Here is a 24615-nt window from a genome sequence, read left to right as displayed (position 1 = left end):
AGAGTTGGTTTTCCTTTAGAGCTGTGCTGATATGATGTACTCAATGAAGAAATTTTTGAGGAAGATTCTAGTCGCAGAGTTCTAATTTGCTTGGGTGGAATCTTGACACACACATTGGATATGCTTACAATCAGAAGTGTGTGCATGGAGTTTAAGATAGTCAGATGGCTTCCATAAACATAGGATTGAAAATGTCTATGGAGATTCTCAGTCATCCAGGTCATATTTGTCCCAAAGGTGCTTTTTCAAGGGACAACTGGACTTTCTGCTTTTTCCAGAAAGAAAAACCAAAGAAAAACCAGAAAGTTCAACTGTCTCTTGAAAAAACACCTTTGGGACATGTGATTGAAAACATATGGCATAGATTAAAGGCATGGAGATTTGACTGCCTAGTTGTGGCTACATTCTTCACATTTTTGACTCCTTCTGTAGATTCTGCTGGTTTTGATAAAACTTTATTCCAAGCCTTTTATAAAGAAAGAAATAGGAACTGTAATTCTACAGCTGAAGACACTCAGAGTCGAAGTTTAGTTTATCACCTCTGGATAACTATAACATTACTTCATCGTCCTGTTGGTTTTAATATAGTGATTTCAATACATTTCTTGTGCGAATTCCTTGTGCCAATTGGCAAAAAAAAAAGAAGGTTTTTTTCCCCTTCTTTTTCTAAGAAGGAAAGGCAGGTGCCAGTTGTGCTTTTTTCGAGATTGTAAACACAGGTGTGGGTGGAGAAGACGAAAAGGCAATACTTAAAGATATTAATTCATAAAAACAAAGTTATTTTTATATCCCTGGCAGAAATGCCAAGTAATATTAAAATATTCCCACAGCTAGTTGATTTCATTTCTTCAAACCTTGTTACCTATATACAAGCTATCCAGCCATATTCTATCATCCAAATATTTCAATTCCCTTTGATGTTTTAATATAAATATATAGATATATAAAGCATACGGTAAGGTTCAAAATGGTCACTATAACACTCCAACTTTATTCCATTCCCAGAAGGTTAATTGAAAGCTGGCCATCTTGATGCCGTTTAGACAAATGAGGATAATTATGCCTTCCCTGGCTCTCTGAGAGGTTAATTGCTTGGATGTAGGAAGTTCTGACAAACAAAGGGAGAATAAATCAGAAAAGCAACCATGATCTGATAATGCAATTTGGTATATTCATTTAGAACTCAAACAAATAAACACCCTAATTAGATGAACTTGCTCATTTGTGTGGACACACATCTAGTTCATCTGTTGTGAGATACCCAGGAAATTCATATTGCCTCGATTTGCAAGTTAAATGAACAGTTCTTCCAAGAAGTCTTGGAAAGATAACTGTTCAGTTCAGGAAAGAGGTAGTAAATAGAGTCTCCTCCTCAAATGAGTAGCAAAGAAGGAGAAAATGGAAAAATGACAGCAGCATATAGTCACAGTGTCACTGATTCCTCAGTGCATCTTCCTGTGGCCTATCAGTGTTCCCGGCTTTACGGTCAAGAATTGAAGTCCATACATCTTAAAGTAGCCAAGGTTGAGAGACATTGGTTGAAATAAACTTTCTTGCCAAAGTCCTGTGTTATGCCCCTGTCAGAGTCTGAATCCAAGGAGGAAGACGAACAGCTGACAGGGAATGGGACTGTGGCTCCATTAGCTGTGGAGGAGGTTGGGAAAGGACAAAGGCCGTCTGGGCAGAGCAGGAGAGAGGTAGAACAAGGGAGAGGGAATTCAGAGGAAGACCCAGTCCCACCACCTCTTCATCCTAGGGCATGCAGGGAGGAATGGAGAAGAAAGCAATGTGGGTTGCATGGCTTACAGGGGAGGAAAGGGCCCTGATTCCCTTCATTCGCCACAGCTGGGAAGAGAGTTTATAAGAACTGAATGCTGACTGCGGCAGCTGCTGGGAGCAAATGTGTCTTTATCCTGTATTGCCGTTGCTTATCTGTGTTCCTGGCATCTTCCCAACCGTGTGAGTTTTGCCGCGCCTTCATGTCTGGAATTCTTGCTCCTGCCCTGCCAAACTAATTACCTCAGTTTGGTTTGATTGGACTTAAAGTTACAGTTTGTGTTGACCATGTTTTGGACTTGATTCTCTGTCGCCAAAGGCTGTTCCTGGGAGAGTTTTTCTCCAGCCAGAAGGTAACCTGGACATTGGGGGCAAAGTTGGAGCTAATAAAAGGACTCTTCTTGATTATCTGACTGTGTTGCCTTTGTGCCATGCCCTGGATCATCACACCCTGGCTATGGACTTTTGTCTTCTCACTAAGGTTATTCAATCAGAAGAAGATCTTGTCCATTGATATGACTGTTGATTTTTCTCAAGTCATGGATTGAAATTGCTTTCTATGTAGTTAACCTTTATATCACATTATTTTATGTTGGGGAGTGTGTATTGGCTTAGTGGTTAAGGACACTGAGCTTGTAAGCTGGACTAACAGCCCAGGTTTGAGACCCGAGTGCCGCACGATGGGGTGAGCTCCTGTCCTTTGCATCAGCTCCTGCCCACCTAGCAGTTTTAGAACATGCAAATGCAAATAGATAAATAGGTACCACTTCGATGGGAAAGTAATAGTAGTCATGCTGGTCACATGACCACAGAAAATGTCTTTGGACAAGATTGGCTCCCATGGCTAAAAAATGGAGATTAGCAGGTCCCCTCTAGAGCTGGACACAACTGAATAGGAGGAAAATTTACCTTATTTTACACTGAACTATATTATGTCCACATGCAAACATATTCAAAGCTATGTTTACATAACTTTGATATCAATATTATACTTTTACATGTAGCAAATATATATATTAGTGTTTTTATAGATTTGAGCTAGTAATTCTTTTTTAAAAGTAATTTTATTAAGTTTACCAAGATATAAAATACTGCATAGTATTTTAGGTTTGTTTCCTTCAGAGTTTATGTTTCTAATTAAAGCCAGCTAAATAGCAAAAACATGTTAACAGAATAACAGAATTACAAAGTTGGAAGGGACCTTGGAGGTCTTCTAGTCCAAGGGTTGCCAACCTTTTGGACCTCAGGGACCATCAAACTCATAATTTTAAATTCCGTGGACCATAGACCCTGGGAAAATCCCAAAATATCTCTGCAGGAAAATTCCCCACCCCGTTTTAGATCATTCTTTATTTGGGATCACAGGATACCATCTCGAGCTCCGTTCTCAGGGGGAGAGAGAGAAAGAGAGAGACAGAGAGAGAAAGAGAGAGACTTTTGGCTTCATGCAAGGAAAGCAGCAGAAGCAGCAGAAATCTTTCTTTCTCTCCCCGAAACTCTGCCAGAAATGAGTCTTTGTGAGACTTGTCACGCTGGCGCAGCCTCTTGGAGCAGGATGCCTTGCAGGGTCCCAAAGACTCATTTCTGGCAGAGTTTGGGGGAGAGAAAGAAAGACTTTTGATGCTTTCCTTGTGTGCAGCCAAAAGCAGAAGAAGAAAGAAGCAGAAAGAAGGAGCCTGGATTAATTGCTTTGTGGGGTGCTTTGTGGGTGACATTTCTCTGTGGACCATCAAAATTTTCTCGCGGACCACCAGTGGTCCCCAGCCCACTGGTTGGCGACCACTGTTCTAGTACAACCCCCTGCTAAAGCGGGAGACTCTACACTATTCTGGACAAGTGGCTGTGCAGTCTCTTTTTCAAAGCCTCCAGTGATGGAGCACCCACACCTTCTGAAGGCACTGGTGAACTGTTCTCACTGTTAGGAAGTTTCTTCTTAATTCTAGGTTGTTTCTCTCCTTGGTTAGTTTTCATCCATTGCTTCTTGTTCTGCATTCTGGGCGCTTTGAAAAATAGGTGGGGCCCCATCTTCTTCGTGGCAACCTCTCAAATATTGGAACGCTTGTATTTTGGATCTGTTTATTGAAGGAATAAGTCTGTTAGCAGACAGAAGAAAACCAGAAGTGGAATTACTTCTTCTTTTTCACTGTGGTTTAATTCGTACAATCCAGGCAATGTGTTTATTAAAGGACAGGCTGCGTTTTCATCTCATGCTAAGACTCTCAAAACTTAACATTAAGGCTAACTGATTTTATATAAACAGATCTGCTACCTTTTTTATCTCCTCTGGTTTAACACATTTGAAAACAAATGTGGATGTATTTGAAAGCTGTATTTCATTAACACCTGACTAAAGATATTGTTTACACCCAGAAAGTTTTCAGATTCAACCTACTGGGAATATCCTGTTGTGCTTATATCTTGCTAGTGCTAATTCCATAGCATCTGGTGAACCACTGGTGATGGACCTTTAATTAGATTCAACACCATTCTTTTTAGCTTTTTATTGAGAAGATGGTCCAAATGGCAAGTGGTACCTGTGATGTTTTGTTTGTGGTGGTGGTAGTTATTGAATCAGGCACTGAAAAGAGCTGAGGGCTTCGTGGTGCTTTCTGAGCTTGGTTGTTTTCTTGTAGATGCTTCATTAGCACTGATGATGTTACCTAGATGGGTAATGGAATGTCTGCAAGTTCAGATACTCCTCCTCTTCTTCTCTTCCTCCTTCTTCCTGCTTCCTTCTTCCTTCTCTCTCTCACTTCTTGTACTGATGTTACCTACTTGCATCATGAAACATCTGCAAGAAAACAATCAAACTCAGAGACCACCAAGGACCCTTCATTTCAATCTTGAACTACAAATATTCTTCTTTATTGGCCCTGAAAAGAACACTTGGCATGGATTCTGAGGAATTGGCATGTATTCTGAGGGGGAAAAAAGTGTGATGGAAGGTTCTTAATGCTCTCTGAGCTTGGTTGTTTTCTTGCAGACATTTCATTATCCAAACTTGGCAAATCATCAGTGCTAGTAAGTAGTGGGGTTTGCTCTCAATTTATATTCTGATGGTTTGATCTCTCCGTGTTGGTGAAAGTGGTCTTAGAAGTTCTTTAGTTGGGTTGTTTACTGTTAGCTTATTTGGCAGTTCCTTAATTGGGATATTATTTATTTCTTGATTGTTGGTCTGATGTTCATCTTGATATTAATCTATACTCATCTGAGCATGGATGAGTCATGGTGGTGCAATGGTTAGATTGCAGTACTGCAGGCTACTTCTGCTGACTGCCAGCTGACTGCAATTTGGCAGTTCAAATCTCACCAGGCTCAAGATTAATTCAGCCTTCCATCTTTCCGAGGTTGGTAAAATGAGGACCCAGATTTTTGGGGGGCGATAAGCCGACTCTGTAAACCACTTAGAGAGGGTTGTAAAGCGGTATATAAAGTGCTATTGCTGTCTGGGTATTATATTATATAAAAGTATGTATTTTGCTGTTATAGATCATTTTTGAAGGCCTAGAGTAGAGCCTGGACAACTATTGCTCCCAACTTTTAAAGCTTGAGGAAACTTCTAGCTTAGCTGTCCACTTTTGTCTATCTGCTCAAAAAATCTACAGTTGCAGCTCAATTCTCCATGGCTGTTCTTGCACTGTGTATTAAGATACAGAAAATTTATCCAGCTAGTCCAGCTGTTTAGGAGATAATTACAACAGAATCCAACCTGTTGTATAATAATCCTCCTGGGCAAGCTGCCAAGAGCCTGAGGCTTATTCCCATGATAATTTCTCTAGCTCGTTTAGGAGTTACAGAGATTGGAACTTGGGATCCTTGCACAAACAATGTTTTTGGCAATAATTGGATATGGGTTGGAATTGGATGCTTGAGTTAAATCTTATTTAGGGCCAACTTAATATGATGCCCACAAATATGTCATTTGAAATGAGTGTCATGCAAATGGCCTTCACAAATCACAACTACAACAACCCCTCTGTTGGAGTTATAATCCTTGGGGTTGTGGAAGGAAATGGAGAAGGAGGCAAATATTTAGAAAAGATGGAGAATGGGATGGGATGGGATGGGATGGGATAGAATAGAATAGAATAGAATAGAATAGAATAGAATAGAATAGAATAGAATAGAATAGAATAGAATAGAATAGAATAGAATAGAATACTTTATTTGGCCAATTGTGATTGGACACACAAATAATTTGTCTCCATGCAGAAGTGCTTTGTGTACATACAAACAATAAAATGATAAATCATAAGATATCATTAGGAGAGAGCAATAGGAAGGATGAGAAAGATAATAGCACACAGCCCTACTATATAGGTAAATATCCTTAGGCATACGAGGATGTTATGGGAATTAGGTATTTAGCAAAGTGATGGCGTGGGGGAAAACTATCTTTGTGTCAGGAGTCTGTAGATATTTTCTCAGCCCTCTATCTGCAGTATACAGGTCCTCATTGGAAGGCAAGCTGGTTGCAATTGTTTTTTTTTGTTTTGTTTTTTTCTGTAGTCCTAACTAACCCTTCAAGTCTGTTCCTGTCCAGTTTGGTTACTGTGCCAAGCCAGACAGTTATAGATAAAGGAGGCAGTTAGAGAAAATTAGAGAAGGAGACGTCATTTTTCTACCTAGGTAGGAAAAAGAAATCTCAAACATTTCTTCAACCCTGTTCCTTCCAAATTGTATAGGGGGAAAAAAAAGTTAGTTGGTAAATTCCGGAGACATTTCTTACAGAGAAAGAACATAAGGAAAGAGGGACATCTGTATGAGTGGATAATACAGCAAATGAGAAAATTATGCCTTGGCAGCCATTATGCACCATCCAACCCAAGTCCTATTGATTTCAATGAGGGATTGCATCACATGCTAAGTTCCCTAATTGAAAACAGTGGTCTGTTGTTTCACTAAGCCAAAATCAAACAAAGCACAATATGGCTGGGTACAATTTGTCAACTTAACCTCAACGAAAGGATCCCCTGGGTTTCAGCCTAAAGCAAGCATTGGGGTTTGGCAAGGTAAGTGAGGCCAGATTGTATAACCCTCCTTGCATGCTGTTCTTTTTTTGTGTGTGTGTCTATTTAATTTTGCTTCTCACATTTATTTCCTGCCCATCTCGCAGTTCCCAGCACATCCTTTGGATTGGCCCAAGATGTACCAGGGGCAGCATAGATAGTTCATGCATATTTCTGAGTTCCTTATGTTCACCTTAAGGCTGCAGCCAAAACTTCAATGAGTGATTGGCCCCTTTTTAAGATAGCCAAGTGAAATTTCATGATAGGAAAGCACTTAGACTTATATACCACTTCACAATGCTTTATAGCCCTCTCTAAGAAGTTTACTGTCAGCATATTGCCCCCAACAATCTGTGTCCTCATTTTACCAAACTCAGAAGGATGGAATGGAAGGCTAAGTCAACCTTGAGCCAGTCAGGATCGAACTGCTAGCAGTCAGCAGAATTAGCTTGCAATACTGCATTCTAACCACTGCACCACCATGGCTCTTCTTTCCTTCCTTCCTTCCTTCCTTCCTTCCTTCCTTCCTTCCTTCCTTCCTTCCTTCCTTCCTTCCTTCCTTCTTCTTTCTCCCTTCCTTCTCTAGCACTTAGCAACAGCAATAGCACTTATATACCACTTCACAGTGCTTTACTGCCCTCTCTAAGCGGTTTACAGAGTCAGCCTCTTGCCCCCAACAATCTGGGTCCCCATTTTATCCATCTTGGAAGGATGGAAGGCTGAGTCAACCTTGAACCAGTCAGGATCGAACTGTCAAACTGCTGGAACCTGGCAGTCAGAAGAAGTAGCCTGCAATACTGCATTCTAACCACTGTGCTACTCTTGGCAATGATAGAACTTTTCCTTCTACCACTGTTGAGCTTAATTTGGCTTCTTGGAAGTATTTTATTATATTTATTTACTAAACTTATATTCCACCTATCTCGCCTAAAGGTGCCTTGCCACCAATAAAAACAACAAGGTAAAACATTAAAACAATAAATATTAACACTCAGATTGAGTTAAAAGTTGACAAACATGGCAAGGAAGGGAGCAAGATGCGCCCAGGGAGGAGGTGGGCTTTTATCTCAGTCATTTAACCACCTCTAATATGAGACTCCTCCATTGGGAGCCCAGGAGAATTGGCAGAGCCAGGACTTCAGTCCTTCAGCACCCGGGTGGCGCAGTGGTTAGAATTCAGTATTGCAGGTTAACTCTGTTCACTGCCAGCAGTTCAATTCTGAACAATGCAGAATCAGGTTGACTCAGCCTTCCATTCTTCCGAGGTTGGTATAATGAGAAACCAGGTTGGTGGTGGAAGTATTCTGAATCTGTAAACCACTGAGATAGGGCTGTAAAGCTCTATGAAGTGATATATAAGTCTAAGTGCTATTGCTATTTCTATTTCAGAAGGCTAAGAGGGTTGGGGTTGATCTGAACTCAGGGACCATGATGTTCTAGAGCAGTGATCCCCAAACTTTCTTATGCTGCGGCCCGTATCCCCAACCTTTTTTATGATGCGGCCCGGTACTGGCATTAGCTGGGCGCTGCCATCTTTTTTTGATGAAAAAGTGCTTCCGGTGACTTCACCAGAAGCACTTTTTCATCAAAAAATGGCATGCGCGCCAGCTTTTCCGGTGAAATGGCTTTCTACCGTAAAAGCTCACGGGCGCTGCGCCGCCATCTTTTTGATGAAAAAGTGCTTCCGGTGAGCTTTCTACCCGGAAAAGCTCACGGAAGCACTTTTTCATCAAAAGATGGCGGCGCCAGCAAATCAGCGGCCCGGTGGGACTTGTTCCACGGACCGGTACCGGTCCGCGGACCGGTGGTTGGGGACCCCTGTTCTAGAGGATAGGAGCCATGGCAGAAAATACCCTATCAGACATAATTCCTGTGGTGGAGTCCACAGCATGCCTCTTCTTCCAGTGTGGGTGGGGTGCGCCAATCCCATTGGGATGAACCAGCTCTTCAGATATCCTGGATCCATACCATGAAGAACTTTAAAGAGAAGAACCAACAATTTGGCAACCAGTACAGCTTGTGGAACAGTGGTGTAACATGGGCCAGCCTCGGGCCCCTAAGAACTGTCCATGTGGTTACATTCTGCACCAGCTGTAGCTTCCAGATACTTTTCAAACATAGCCCATTTAGACCTCAATGTACAGTATTTGGAAAATGAAGGCACCTTTTATTCTGAGATACTTGATGTCTGTGTCCTGCATCCTGACGTGAACACCGTAGATGTGCGCTGGGAGTCCCTGGGATGCACATAGCATTCACTTGCCTTCCCATTTCCCAGCAGACACTTGTAGTTAACACACTTTAATTACCCCTGCTTTGGTGAAGACGAGATACACTGCATTTCCTTCTGTCTTCTTGTGTTTCTTTCCCACACCCCTCCTTCCTATCGCAGACGGGAGCGGATTTATTTCTACAGTGTGCACTCACATCAAAACTAGAGGCTCTGGGTTCTTGAATTTTCAGGCCTGCTTACACTGCTTGCAAGCAACCCTTTGCTCCTTCCCCTTTTTGATTGAAGAACACTAGAAATCAGCCAGGGAGCAGGTGGTGTATTGTGTTAGATTAGCACTGATTGAATTCTTACACAGCCGGCTGATTGAGGCTGGTGTTCACAATTCTGCAAACAGTGGGCTGCAATGAAGAGGCCATTTTGCTGGATCATGTCCTTTAATCAGTCTCCTCCTTTCTATTGATATTGCTGCTGAGTGTCTTTCATCTGCCAAGTTGCTTGCTCCTTTCCTGGGCCTGCGGAGTAAAACCCATCGAATGGAACAGTTCTCAGCCAAACGATTTTTGGTGAGGCAGTTTCTCCCAGCCTCTGAGTACAGAAGCATTGTTATCACTATTATTATGGTTGGTTGCTCAGCCAGCCATACATTGAGACTGGATTTGGCATTTTTATCTATCTGTTGAGTCCTTCTCAAGAACCATGGGATAGGCAGCTGTTTTTGTTGGATGGTGCTAAGGATGTAAGCTGTCCAAGCAAAACTGCCTTTTGTAATTGACTGATCGTGATTGTGTCAATCAATTCCTAGTTGCACAATGTCGTATGCAAATGCTTAAAAACCCAATTTTTTAAGAGTCCTTGGAAAACCGCCTGTATTAACCAGGACTAGGTTTTCTGTGATGATGAAACTTATGCTCCAGCAAACAGAAGCTACATTTCTGTGGATTTCAGAATTTGCAGCTCAGAGTTGAACTGTAGAGTCCTTGATGCTCTCTGAGCTTGGTGCTAGGCAATCTAGCACTGGTGATGTTACCTAGTTTGGCAATGAAATGTCTTCAAGGAAACCACCAAGCTCAGAGAGCACCAAGAACCCCATAAATTTCTGTATGTTTGGATTCCTGTCAAAGAGATTGACGACTACCTCATTTCCACCAACCAACTCTTCTTCTGGTCACTTCAGCTTAGGAAGAATCCTACAATATAGGTTTTCCCAGCATACAAAGAGTTCTTAATCTTGAGTAAATGATTTTTAAAATTCCTTTATCACTGCTCTCATAGTAGTAGCCTTTCGGGAGAAATGGTTTGCAGACGACTACAGACAAGTATACAAATTGTAGAGTTATAGTATCTGAAGTGCAAAAAAAAACCAGATGGTATGCCTACATAAATTAAATTATGTAGAAACTTCCTAATAGTGAAGTCAATTAACTGGTGAACAGCTTGCCTCTAGAAATTGTGGGCGCTCCATCACTGGATGTTTTTAAGAAGAGTCTAAAGACAGTCCGTTAACTGAAATATTATAGTTTCTCCTGCTTGAGCAGGGGGCTGGACTAGAAGACCTCCAAGGTCCCTTCCAGCTCATTCCATTCCATTCCATTCTATTCTAGGCAAAATACAAGTATGGACTCTGTGAGTAGGATGGCTGTTGGGTGTATGTATTTTTATTTTTGTTTTAATCATAAGGAAAGGGAGGGAGATTGTAAATTCATTTTAGAAAGTAGAAAGGCAGGCATTAGACTAGGATTACAATTTTTGGACAGCAAAGATCTATATTATCACTAGAGGGCAACAAGGAGATATAGAAGTCTAATGCTGCCATCTAGTGGTCTTCTGAATTTTTGGCAATCCAGATTGAGTAGCATTAAATAAAGGTACATTTTACATTTTTTTTTTTTTTACATTTTATTTGATTTGTCAATCGCTTACAAGATAATAGGTATAAATAAAAACATAGTTATGAATACATGGATACATATAAGAAAAATAAAAGAAACAATCGGACAGGGACGGTAGGCACGTTGGTGCGCTTATGCACGCCCCCTACAGGCCTCTTAGGAAAGGGGTGAGGTCAATAGTAGACAGTCTAAGGTTAAAGTTTTTGGGGTTTTGGGAAGAAACTACAGAGTCGGGTAGAGTATTCCAGACATTGACCACTCTATTGCTGAAGTCGTATTTCCTGCAATCAAGTTTGGTGCGGTTAACTTTGAGTTTGTATCTATTGTGTGCTCTTGTGTTGTTATGCTGAAGTATTCATTTGCAGATAGGACATTGCAGTGTATGATTTTATATACTTTATTTAGATCGGACTGGAGGCGGTGTTTTCTAGGTCTAGAGTTTCAAGTCTGGTGGCATAAGGTATTCTGCAACAAGTAGAGGAGCGGAGAACTCTCCTTGTGAAATATTTCTGGACTTTTTCAATTGTGTTAATATCAGATATATGATATGGGTTCCAGACTGATGAGCTGTACAGTAGTACTGTACAGATGGAAGCAAAGAAAATAAAAGCACGTTGGCAGGTGCTTTAATACAATTCTCTCCTTGTTTTAATTCCAAGAAGGAAATACATTAAAAAATGAAGTATTGATGCACAAAACATTAGCTGTGGCAAATAATCAAGAGCCTTTATATGGAGTTAAATTGCCCATTCCATTTATCTGAATTGCAACAATATAAAGGATACATTCTAAGTATAATTTATGTGAGGATTTCACATTTGTAGATATATAAGCAAAATTGGATGTACTTGTTAGTAATATTTTACTCTTTTCTCCAAGAAAGAATTGCAACATTATTCTAAGCCTGCTAACAACCAAAATCATTCTCAAAAAGCACCTTTCTTTCAATTTTCCCTCAAATCTCATTACAGAGAGGAAGTACTCTAATACTTTTCTTCCGTTTACCAAACAATTTTCATGTTATCTTATTTTTTCCACCCTATATCGATGGTCTAATATTTTTGAACAAATGGAGTGAAACCTTAATGACATAGGTTATTACTAATAACTTGCTACCAATAAATTAAGTCCAAGTTCTACCAATAAATTAAGCCCAAGTTCTACCAATAAATAAAGACCCATTAACGATGGGTCTACCCCTTGTTACACGATATTAATTTTTGGCAGGACTGAAACAAAAATTCAGCAATGGTGGTAGTGTGTTAGGATAACTCTCCTAGTTCTTTTCAACACTTTTCTTCCTGGTTTGAGAAGGTTACCCTTTTGAGTTGGCTTTTTCGAAAATCTTAAAAACAGGTCTCATATGAGAAGAACCTGTAAATTTTGATTCTTATAAATGTCTAGGTGCAAAGGATCAGAACCATGTGCCAAGTTGCAATTCAAAAAAGATTTATTGCTTAAGCTTATACACAAGAAAATAGTCAATTAAAGTTCCATACTAAATTGATAAGGGTCAGTGGAATTCAAGAGGGATTTGAACTTAGAATGTTTATGGGAACATAAGGATGCTAGGCTGATGACTCATTTCACTCTGCCCCCAGGTCTGCCTGCTCTTTTCCTACAGTAAATCAATTTTCATATTGGGCTGAAATCTTGATTTACCAGATCTAAGTGCATTGGACTTCATATGCAATGAATCAAACTTTGGTTGCACTTGGTGTCATGGATGTAATGACATCATTTGTCAAAGCCACAACAGCCAGATTCTCAGAATATGAATAGGCAATTTTAGCAAGAGAAAAGAGGACAATTGGTTCTAACTTATCAGCAAATATGTTTCAAATTAAAACCTTCCCATTACCTCCAATTACCTTTCAAATGGAGTCTTGAGTTCGGTGCTAATTGCTTATTTGACTCCTTAGAAATGTCCATTAGTTCTTGTTTGTCAATATTTTAGAAATGTCCAAATTCTGTCTTAGGGCCAGAGAATTATGTGTTGTGTGATGAAGTGCTTACACAAGGGGAACCAATTGTGTCTTTTGCAGAAGGACAACAGATAAATAATGCAGTTTCATCATTTGTGTGATGATGGTGGTGCCCTCCTAAATCTTGTCATATGGCCACCACAACTAAGTCTTCAATATATTGCACTTTCCTTGCACACATTCTTTCCCCTCTTAATTGGATATAACAAAGCTTAACACAGTGAAACTTAATTTTAACAAACTGTCTTGGGGTTATGATTTTACTTGAAACTTCCAACTCTGGTAATTTACAGTATGTAAGATGAAAAAGGAATAAATGATCCTTCATAGCTTCTTTGATTTCAGCAAAGTACCAAAGTACCAAAGAAGTGAGGTGGCTCTTGAGGTTAGAATGCTGGGCTGATGATTGGCAACCTAGGGTTTGAGATCCGGTTGCTGTAGCAGGATGGGATAAGCTACCATCATTCGCTCCAGCTCCCTCCAACACAGTGATTCAAAAGTGGGTGAGCGCAAGTAAAAAAATGGGTACCACTTTGATGGGCAACTTCACATAAAGGAATCCCCAACTAGGCATGCCAAGGGCAACTGGGATGTTACTGGCAAATCCTTTTGCCATGGAAGCACTTTGGCGCTTCTAAACAGAAATATAGTATAGTACCAAAGATTCTTCCCTCGTGAATTGATGCTTTCCAAAATTACACTTTTCCCTGAAATGGCCAAATCCCATGTATTGGGAGAAATAGAAAAGGGATGTGTTATGAGTTCAGGAAGTTCTCAACTTACAACTGGTTGCTTAGCAACCACTCAAAATTATGACAGACCCCCCCTCCTAAAAAAAAACCATACATGTGATGACTCAATTCAGAATTTCCAACAGCCAGTGACCATGCACCCACACCATGGTCACACGACTGTACTTCAAACCCTCAGCTAACTTGCTCACATTTATGGCCATTTGTAGCATCTTATATTTACATGACTGTGAGTTATAACATTTTTGCCGTAAACTGGTATTCTGGTTCTGGTTTTTTGTTTTTTTTTTGCAAAAATTGCTGCAGAGTTCACTTGACAATTGTGGTGTTCACTTAACATCCATAGATTCACTTCACAACCATGGTGATTTGCTTAATGACCACCACAGAAAAAAAGGTCATAAAACCAGGTTGGTCATGTGATGACCGACTTTGCAGAGGTGGGCTTCAAATTGTTTTTAGCAAGGGGCTGTCTGCTGGGTGGGCGTGGTCTGGGTGGGTGTGGCCAACTCCATGTTGCTTCTTTGCCCTAATTACCTAAAAATATATATATATACCCCAAAGTTGTTTATTATTTCATGCATTTAATATTTAAATAAAAGACTGGGTGAAACGAGGCTTAATAGCGGTGACTGTGAGAAGGATCCTGGAGTCTTAGTGGAATATCTGGTGAGTTACATCAGGGGTCCTCAACCAGCGGGCCGCGGACCGGTACCGGTCCGTGGAGCACTCTGTACCGGGCCGCAAAGAAAAAAAAATAAAAAAAAAATGGCGGCTTTCTTCTCCTTCGGTGAATGCTGCTGGGATCGGGGATCAAGGACACAAATGAGAGAAGGGGAGGGAGGAAGCAACCGAAGCCTGTCCTGCTCTCTGGCTCAGCGGCTTCGGTTTCCTCCTGCCTCGTTCCTCTCTCAGTCGCTCTCTCGCTGCTCCACCAGCCCAGGAAGAAACTGCTTCAAAGAAGCCGGGTGGTGGTGGCTTTTCCTGTCGCCACAGCTCCTCCGAAGCGCCCGTTCACCCCCACCCCGCCCGCCCGTGCGCGGTTCAATTCAGTGCCCCGTTCTGCCTGCCTGCCTGTTTGGTTGTTTGGGAGCAGCTTCGGCTGAGAATAATAACTATTTGCCTCTTTTTATCAGCCGAAGCTGCTCCAAAACGAAGAAGGCAGGCAGGCAGGCAGAACGGAGCACTGTGGATTGAACCGCGCACGGGCGGGCGGAGTGGGGGCGCTTCGGAGGACCTGCGGCGACAGGAAAAGCCACCCCCCTCCCGGCTTCTTTGAAGCAGTTTCTTCCTGGGCTGGTGGAGCAGTGAGAGAGCGACTGTGAGAGGAACGAGGCAGACACCTGAGGGAGGAAGGGAGACACCTGAGGGATGGGGCTGAGGGAGGCAGGGCCGAGGCGCTCCCTGAACTTGGTGGTTTGCTGGCAGATGTTTTATTACCCGACTAGGTAACAGCACCAGATGTTACCTAGTCAGGTAATGAAACGCCTGCAAGCAAACCACCAAACTTGGATTCTTCTCCCCCCCGCCCCCCGGTCCTTGAAAAAGTGTTTGTGCTTGAAACTGGTCCCTGGTACAAAAAAGGTTGGGGACCACTGAGTTACATAATTCTTATTATTTGGTTCTCCATGGCTCTCCCTCGCAAGCACTGAGTGGATTGTTTATCTAGTTTGCAATACTTTCATGAGGTGTGAAATGCTCTTGGCTGAATGCCCAGAAGTTCAGTTAAGCCTATAAAGAGCTTTCTCTTGCTGCTTGTCTTTCTGAGGTTATTGGGGGCTCTCTGAGTCCTGCAGAGTCTTAGCTAGGGGCTCTCCTAAGCCCCTGCGAGCCGCCCCTGCTATCCACCCCTGCTACTTTGCAGCCATCATGACTTACGATCTTAATGGGCAACCTTCATTAAAGTTGTAAGTCAAGGACTACTTGTAATCACAACTTTTTTTTTTTAATGAAAGAACCAAAGGTTGGAAAATTCTTCAACCACCTACGCAGAGTTCACTTTCCCAAATAACAAAACAAAATAATAAACTTAATAAAGCCAAGATTTCTGTTTCAAAGCCCGCTTCAGCCTCTACGTGAAATAATTATCTGTCAGCTTGTCTCATCATGCCCCAGACTCTTAAAAAATTCAAGCACCACATTTATCCCTGCCTTTTAAAAAATTTATTTCCTATACCCTGTGACAGCGGGGTTTCCAGAGCTTTGCGGGAATAACTAGCAACCTGTAATTATTTTATCCACCAAAATATATTGCATGGTCTGAATGAATGATGTCCTCCCCTCCTTGTCAAAATGCCAGGGCTTTTTATGTGGTGGATAGGAAAAGTACCAACAGGAGTTAGAAGAAAGAAAAATTTAGTGGAAGCATGCCAAAAAAAATCAGTTTCCTTAGCAGCAATGAAGGGCCTTGGGGTTACAGCTAAGACCCTTCTGTCCTCGTCACCATGAATAAATATCATCCATGACAAAAGCCCCACAGATGATACCTTATCCTTTCTTTAGGACCTATTGCATTAAACTCGATATTACACGCCACACATGTCATTGTTCGGCAAGCTAATTTGACGATTTATGTTGTTGAGAAAGGATTAGTGGAACCTTGCGTTTTGATAGCCTGCCTTCTAATTTGCATCTTTAAGAGTCGGGATTTCAGCCAAGTTCTGCTGTTCTGTGTTTACTTTTGAACAGCTCCCATTTATTTCTCATGATTATAAATACATCTTCTCTTCCACCTGCCCACCCTTCCAATCATCCTGGAACAAGAGTTGGTTGGACTTTCTTAACTCTGAATCCTGAAGAAACTGTCAGAGTATATTCATGAACTGGAATAGAGCTTGGTAACAAGGTCAGCCAATGAATAGGCATAGCAACTAAGTCAGCCAATGAGAACTGTTTGGAAACTGAAACTACAAGTAACCTAGGCATGGCTCCATATTAAGCTCTGCAACGCTGCAGCTATGTTAAGATCTGAGTCTGTCTATTGAAAATGAAACTAGCTTGCTTGCTTGCTTGTCTGCTGACATTTACAACATGTTTCTGTCTGAGTTTGCTCCATGTTGGATAAATCTACAACTGGTTTGTAAAATCTACTTATTATGTTTATAAAGATGTTAAATGAAGCATCAGCCATCTGTGTTTATTTTTCTGGTGTTGAATTAACGCTGCAAAAACTCTGGACAGAAACAATTGGGAGAGGACACTCGACTGTTTGGATGAGAATAGAATAAACATCTATAGAACAGATGTTTAGAATAGAATTAGAATAGAATAGAATAGAATAGAATAGAATAGAATAGAATAGAATAGAATAGAATAGAATAGAATAGAATACTTTTTTGGCCAAGTATGATTGGACACACAAGGAATTTGTCTTGGTGTAAATACTCTCAGTATACATAAAGAAAAGATAAATTCGTTAAGAATCAAGAATCATAACGTACAACACTTAATGATAGTCATAGGGTACAATCAACAATCAGATCATACTAGGAGACAGTCAATATAAATCGTAAGGATACAAGCGACAAAGTTACAGTCCTACAATCACAAGTGGGAGGGGATGGGTGATAAGGAGTGATGAGAAGGTTAACAGTAATAGTAGCGCACACTTTGTAAATAGTTGAACAGTGTTGAGGGAATTATTTGTTTAGCAGAGTGATGGCGTTTGGGAAAAAACTCTCCTTGTGTCTAGTTGTTCAGGTGTGCAGTGCTCTATAGCGTCGTTTTGAGGGAAGGAGTTGAAACAGTTTATGTCCGGGATGTGAGGGGTCTGTAAATATTTTCACAGCCCTCTTTTTGACTCGTGCAGTATACAGGTCCTCAATTGAAGGCAGGTGGGTAGTAATTGTTTTTTCTGCAGTCCTAATTATCCTCTGAAGTCGGTGTCTGTCCTGTTGGGTTGCAGAACCAAACCAGACAGTTATAGAGTTGCAGACGGTAGACTCAATAATTCCTCTGTAGAACTGTATCAGCAGCTCCTTGGGCAGTTTGAGTTTTCTAAGCGCAGAAAGATGATTTTTTTTATGTTAGGTGTCGATTTTAGGTCATGTGATATAGTAGAACCTAGAAATTTGAAAGTCTCTACTGTTGATACTGTGTTGTCTAGGCAGTTGTCTATCTCCAACTGGCCCAGCAGAAGATGTTGTAGATGCCCTGGTGGCACAGTGGTTAGAACATAGTACTGCAGGCTACTTCCTGCTGACTGCCGCTGCCAGCAGTTCGGCAATTCAATTCTCACTGGCTCAAGGTTGACTCAGCCTTCTGTCCTTCTGAAGTCAATAAAATGAGGACCCAGATTGTTGGGGGCAACAGTCTGACTCTGTAAAATGCACAGAGAGGGCTGTAAAGCAGTGTGAAGCTGTATATAAGTCTAAGTGCTATTGCTATTGCTAGATCTTCTGACTGGTATCTGGAGGTTGTTAGGACCAAACAGACACAGATTAAACTCCAGAAAAACAGATCCAGAAATAGTTTGAGTCCTGTATAATCCTATTGTCAGGCTCAAGAAATCAGGGGTCTTAAAGCTGTCAAATTTGAAGACCCCTGTTCTACAAGAATCTGAACAATAGTCAAAGCAAATTGGCAGTAGATAAGAGTCAATGGAATTCATGGTTGGCTGGATTTAGATCGCTTGTAGGCATGAAGGGACTGTGCTTGACCCATTTCCTGGGCTCCTCCTGGTCTCTCCTATACCCATCTTTAGTTCTTGATGGGGTTCACATTTCTACGGAAGGGCCAAGCATGCAAAAGATGTTGAAAATAGGCTACATTATAGTTCCACACCTTTCATGAATTCAGGCTATAGTGTAATGATTCACTGGCATTGTAAGAGTTGCTGTTTTCCCTTGGGAGTTGATGCAGTTCCATGGACATAAGTTTGCATCTATGGGTGCACACAAACACACGTGGTCCAGAAGAATGGATTTGTTGTGTTTTCTTGTCCTTCTTCCATGTCCAGATCAAACTTTAGACTGCCAAAATGAAGCCACCTTCTTGGCTTGGTTGTTGGCCAAGAATAAGTCATTGTTGGTACCTGGTTTTGGTAGTAGCTGACATACCAGCAGATGGGCTGGCCTCTGAGTCTCTCCATATTCACACAATGTGTTGTTATACACTAACATCCCCCACTTGAGCATATCAGTCTTAAACTTTGCCATTCCAACTCTCAACCTATTCAGGGTCCTTCAAGTAGTATAAGGGAGGTTGGGTCCTTCAGCCATGTCCTCCTTTAATGTTATTCGTTGCTCGATGGTCTCCGTCCTCCATCTTTTAATTCTGTTTTTCTCTTGAGTGATCTCAAAATAGAGTGTTTGTTCTTGCCATGAAGCTGATCCTGAATTTGTCATGTTATCTGAAATTTGTTTCTGCAAACCAGCTCTCTGAGTGGGAAACTGGCATTAAATGGCCAATTGAGTTCCATTGAATAATTCCCCTTATAGCTTTCCTATCTATGGATCTAGCTCATATTTCTTCCACCAAGTTATTCAAGGCAAATTATACTAATTTTCCAGGCAATCTGCTCTCCAAGCAATGACCCCATCTGTGTTAGGAAGATGGAAACTTAGACTTTTTAAGGGTTTGATCTTTTTTTAAAAACAGAAATTTAAATATCATTTTAAAAGGAAGAAAAGGGGGAGAATGTAACTTTAAGGAGGTATAGGAAGTCCTTAACTAGATTCTTTTTTTATTTGTTTATAATATAAAATACAAAAACAATAGAAAAACAAGTAGGAAAAATAGGGGAGGGAAAGGGGAAGGGGAAGGAAAGAGTGCAGAAAAGAAGAGAAGAAGAAAGAAAAGTTGTTGACTTCTGATTCCCTTTAGTGTAATAAAATAGTAACACCAAACTTCATTTTTCTACTTTTACATGATAGTATAAAGTAGCCATTTTTATATCAACAAAGCTATCTAATCGGTAAAATCCAAAATCAAAGTTTCATTTTTTTCCACCTCAAGCACAAAGTCCAGAAGAGCAGTTTCCAAGCAGAAACAAAAATATTTATGTTTTTCTTTTCTTTTATCAAAGCAGTCAATTTAGCCATCTCTGCTAATTCCTTCAACTTATGAAGTCCTTGCTTAATGACTGGTCATTTAAAAGTAGTCAAAGTTAATGATGGATCCTGAAGAAGTTACTTACGACTTGAAGCTACACACACACACACACACACACACACACACACACACACACGGACCCCATGATCACATTTCAGGTGCTTGGCAACGGGCTAGCATTTATGATCAGTTGCAGTGTCCTCTGGTCAGGTGATCACGATTTGCAACTCTTTGGCCAGTTTCCTGCACAAAAAAAAAAAAGCCACCCAGTCATAAACATGAATTTACTTAAAGACCACACAGTTTCCTTAACCACATGATTTGCTTAGCAACCATAGGGACTTGCGTTATGACCAGTATAAAAGCAGTCCAAAAAAATAAACTCAGATCATATGCTGATCCACAATGACTTATGACCAAAATTCTGGGCTCAGTTGTAGACATTAAAATGAGGACCACCTGCAACTCAAATTCTTACAGATTCTGTTAAGAAAGTACTTTTAATTATCTTCGTAAGAACTAAAGCCATGAATCAAAGTTGGCTTTGTGGCTATTTCCGTTCTTCCTGGAATTGTACAAGTTTATTTTTCTTCTCCATGATAGTTTTATAGTAGCCTGATTGCTCTGAAGATGAATAGTGAGTGCCAGGAAAATGTTTGGGTTTTTTTTTTATTCTTAATTTGATCCTTTCTAGGGAAAACCCTCTGGCTTAGGTTATGATCCCACTATGTCAAAGGTTGTTCCCTGTATGTAAATCAATTAAAGAATTCTGTTCTGTCAGGCACAAAGAATCTGCTAAGTTGCAATTGAAAAGATTTAATGTTCAAGCCCATACACAAGAATCTAGCCAACTAAGATGCAATATATCAAATTAGAGTCAACGGAATTCAAGAGCGGTTGGATTTAGGCCATTTGTGGGAATGTAAGGACTCTAGGCTGATTCCTCTCTTGACTCTGCCCTCAGCTCTGCTTGCTCTTCTCCAACATCCTACATTGTTGGCTATTGGAGACATTGCCATAAAATGGCCATTGGAAAAAAGGCAAAACTGTAAGCATTGCATTGCATAAAATGAGACAGAATGCTGGTTTCTGAGCAAGAATTAACCAGGGGACTCAATAGAATTATTCAGCGTCATGGCACCTGGCTTGTATTTGCAAAGTCCCATTTTGGAAAAGTAAATCCTTCAGAGAAAGGGATACTTAAATGCAAATGGCATCAATACACCAAGTTCTTCCATTGCCCACCTGTGCTTCAGGTAGACAAACAGTTATTGTTGGGATACTCTATATGTCATCAAGGCTGATTCTTCCATTTGGTTCTGCTTGGAGGAGTTTTGATGGAAAACAGAATGGGTTTATTTAACTGTGCCATCAGATGAAATCTGCAGTGGATGTACAAAAGACATGGACTTGAATTGGTCACAGCTCCATTCAGATAGGGAATCAATGCAGAACACAATGGCACACAACATTCAGTTACGCAAAGGAACCAACAGCTTGAGAATTACACCCAGCTTCACAGCCTGGAAATTTTGGAAATCCCAATTCAGAGACCCACAAGTACAGTCATAAAAATTTGGAAGCAAGTTTTGTATGATTTGTCATTGTTTGTATAGCACTTTGTGGAAGTCAAGGAACATAGGCTTGTTATGCTTCCAACTACAAACCTATATTTATATTAAAGCACAGACAGAGAGATTAACAAATGTTTTGAAAAAAGGATCACATTTTCTGGCACTTAATTTTTCTGACGATGTTGCATCATTATCTTCTTCTTCTTCTTCTTCTTCTTCTTCTTCTTCTTCTTCTTCTTCTTCTTCTTCTTCTTCTTCTTCTTCTTCTTCATCTTCATCTTCATCTTCATCTTCATCTTCATCTTCATCTTCATCTTCATCTTCATCTTCTTCATCATCTTTCTTGCTGCCCATAGCAGGAAAAAATAATAACAATTTATGTTAGAAAAGTACAAAACAGTTTCCGAGAAGTTAACATATTGGTTGTAAATCTATGTTCCTAATAAAAAGTCATGTGAGATATTCAACTGCTAACAATGGAAATATAACCATGCATGGGAATAAATGGAATGTAGAGTACAGAGATGGTCTTAAAGGAAATTTATGGTCAATGTGAGGAAGATGAACTTAGCCTGGGAAGAGACAAAGGTGTGAGGGGGAAAAAAAAACATCAAGGCTATCCTGCCTTCATTCACTTTGGTAGAAGATGGAAAGGTTTTCCAGATTCTTTTACTGTAGATTACATAAGTAAAGTAGTTGTCTAATATTTCCACCAAAGGTCTAGGTGATGCTTACAGCATTTGCTCTAAAGTTTGGTCTAATGGTTAAGGTGCTGAACTAGAAACAAGAACACTGTGAAACTTATCCCCAGCTTTGGCATGAAAGCCAACTGGGTGACTTTGGGCCAATCAACAGGAGATGGTGAGTTCTAGTCCTGTCTTAGGTATGAAAGCTGGTTGGGTGACTTTGGGCCAATCACTAGGAGACAGTGAATTCTAGTCCCACCTTAGCTACAAAAGCTGGCTGGGTGATCTTGGACCAATCCCTAAAACATTGTGAGCTCTAGTCCCACCTTAGACATGAAAACTGGCTGTGTGACTTTGGGGCCAATTATCAGGAGACGTACATGAATCATGAAAAAAAAATAGCCTGTCATATAGATTCAGATGATTTAGATTCCTGGATCATACCTTTTGTTTTAGAAGGATGCATTCCTGAAGATATTTCACCAATATATCTTCAAGTCTCAAAATTCCAGAGATTTTTTGACTGGAGAAGAATGACTGTGAGTTTCCTTAGTTTCTTCAGTGTTTAAAAAAAAAAACACTAATTAAAAACAATTAACTAAAATTTCCAAATATAGAAAAGAAATTTTAATATAAAAAAAGTCTGTGGGTCATGATTTGTTTTTCTTTGCCTTTGGTAGGGGGTACATTTGGGATTGGGTTAATGGAAACTAATTTATTTTACTTATTACTGCGTTAACAGTATGCTTTGTGAATCTCAATCTAATATCAAACAAGCAGGCTCAGAAGAGGGAGAAATGTTATTTTGGTTTATTGCAAAGTCAAAATTTACACATCAGACAATTAGTTCTCTCTCCCTCCCCCTCTTTTTCCCCTGCACAAAGCAAAAAAAGAAAATAATCACTATAATACTGTCTCATCAAACAGTAAAAACACACACTTCATCTTTAATGAGTGGTGCAGTGAGTTGCTTGAAAATCTTTTGCCTGGATATTTAGATGATTACAGGCATGGACGTTATCTGTTTTACAGATTACTGTTATGATTTTACCAGTCCATACAATGAATAATTTAACAAAAACTCATGTAAGTATCTCTTTATTATTCATTATAATGAACTGAGAGAGGAATAACAGTCTACCTGACTGCAATCCCCTCAGGGCTCAACTTAACTAGGCTGTACTTAGCTCTCAGGGAGTTAATTTGAACAAAGAGAAGGTTCTCATATTACAACTTTAGGTGGCCACATCACAAGTCGAGATTAAGAAGTGTAGAAAGCGAGCTGCTGTGGAACTCAGAGGAGCGGAGTGTAGAAGATACTTGTGAACGGAAGGAGAAAAGTGGGTCTAACAGAATAACAAGAGTTTAAAGGGAGCTTGAAGGTCCTCTAGTCCAACCCACCCTGTACTATAGACAAACTTTACTATTTTAGAACAATCTCTTCTTAAAAAACTTCCAGTGATGGGGCACTCACACCTTCTGGAGCAAAGCCGTTCCACTGACAAATTGTTCTATCAGAAAATTTCTCCTTGATTCTAGGCTGATTCTCTCATTGATTAGTTTTCATCCATTACTTTTTGTTCTGCTGTGGAGAATAGGTTTGACCCTGTCTTCTCTGTGGTGGCCCCTAAGATATTTGAACATTGCTATCATGTCATCTCTCATTCTTCCTTTCCACTATCTTTTCTGCTATCGTATCACTGCTAATTCTTCTTTTCATTAAACTAGGCATACCCAGTTTTTGCAACTGTTCGTCATATATTTTAGCCTCCGATCCCCTAATCACCTCCTTTGCTCTTCTCTGTGCTCTTTCTAGAGTCTCAACATCTTTTTTACAGTGTGGCAACCATAACTGGATGCATTATTTCAAGTGGCAACCGGAATTTATTTAGGATGGTTGGGAGTGTCCTGGGATTACGGGATCCCCATTCATTTAACCTGGAAATAAGGAGAAACTTTCTGACAGTGAGAACAATCAACCAATGGAACAGTTTGCCCTCGGAAGTTGTGGGAGCGCCATCACTTGAGACTTTCAAGAAGAGATTGGACTGCCATTTGTCAGGAATGGTGTATGGTCTCCCGCTTGGGCTTTTGAGTTGGACTAGATGACCTACAAGATCCCTTCCAATCTCTCTTCTAAGGCATTATTGTACTTAAGTATTTTAAGCAAAAGCCCTTGAATTTCCATTCAAAAGGAACAAAAATGCAAGTTCTCCCCATTAACATTTTTATTGAGTTATAAAGCATTATAACATACAAAATACAAGTAAGTAGAAAAGCAGTAGTGGGTGGAAAGTTGAAAGAGAAGTGGAAAAATGAAATTTCTGAGAACATTGAACTTATTCCCAACAGGAGAAAAGGGAAAATGTATCATATGATTTGTTTTATCAATAATTTTATTTTACTTTTTTAAAAAAAAACAATTGCATGGATGTAGACACTTTTAACAGGCTGTCTAAACCAGTGGTGGGATTCATTTTTTTTTACTACCAGTTCTGTAGGTGTGGCTTGGTGGGTGTCATGTGGCTTGGTGGGTGTGGCAGGGGAAGGATACTGCAAAGTCCCCATTTCCTCCTCACCCCACTAACCTGCTTTCCAGCTCTGGTCTCCTGTACAGGGCAACCAAAGAATACCCAGTCGATCAGCTGGGACTTGGGAAG

At 40.4% G+C, this 24615-nt stretch overlaps 1 protein-coding gene across 2 annotated transcripts in view; it reads left to right on the top strand.

Moving 5' to 3' along the window:
* LOC113419307 (opioid-binding protein/cell adhesion molecule homolog) overlaps window positions 1-24615 on the top strand; it is a 775668-nt gene that overhangs the window by 597468 nt on the left and 153585 nt on the right. The window lies entirely within an intron of this gene.

Source organism: Notechis scutatus, chromosome 7 (genome assembly GCF_049901735.1).
Source record: "Notechis scutatus isolate UNSWTSFEM ecotype Mainland chromosome 7, rNotScu1.2, whole genome shotgun sequence".
Lineage (NCBI taxonomy): Eukaryota > Metazoa > Chordata > Lepidosauria > Squamata > Elapidae > Notechis > Notechis scutatus.
This window is presented reverse-complemented; position numbering and strand designations above follow the sequence as displayed.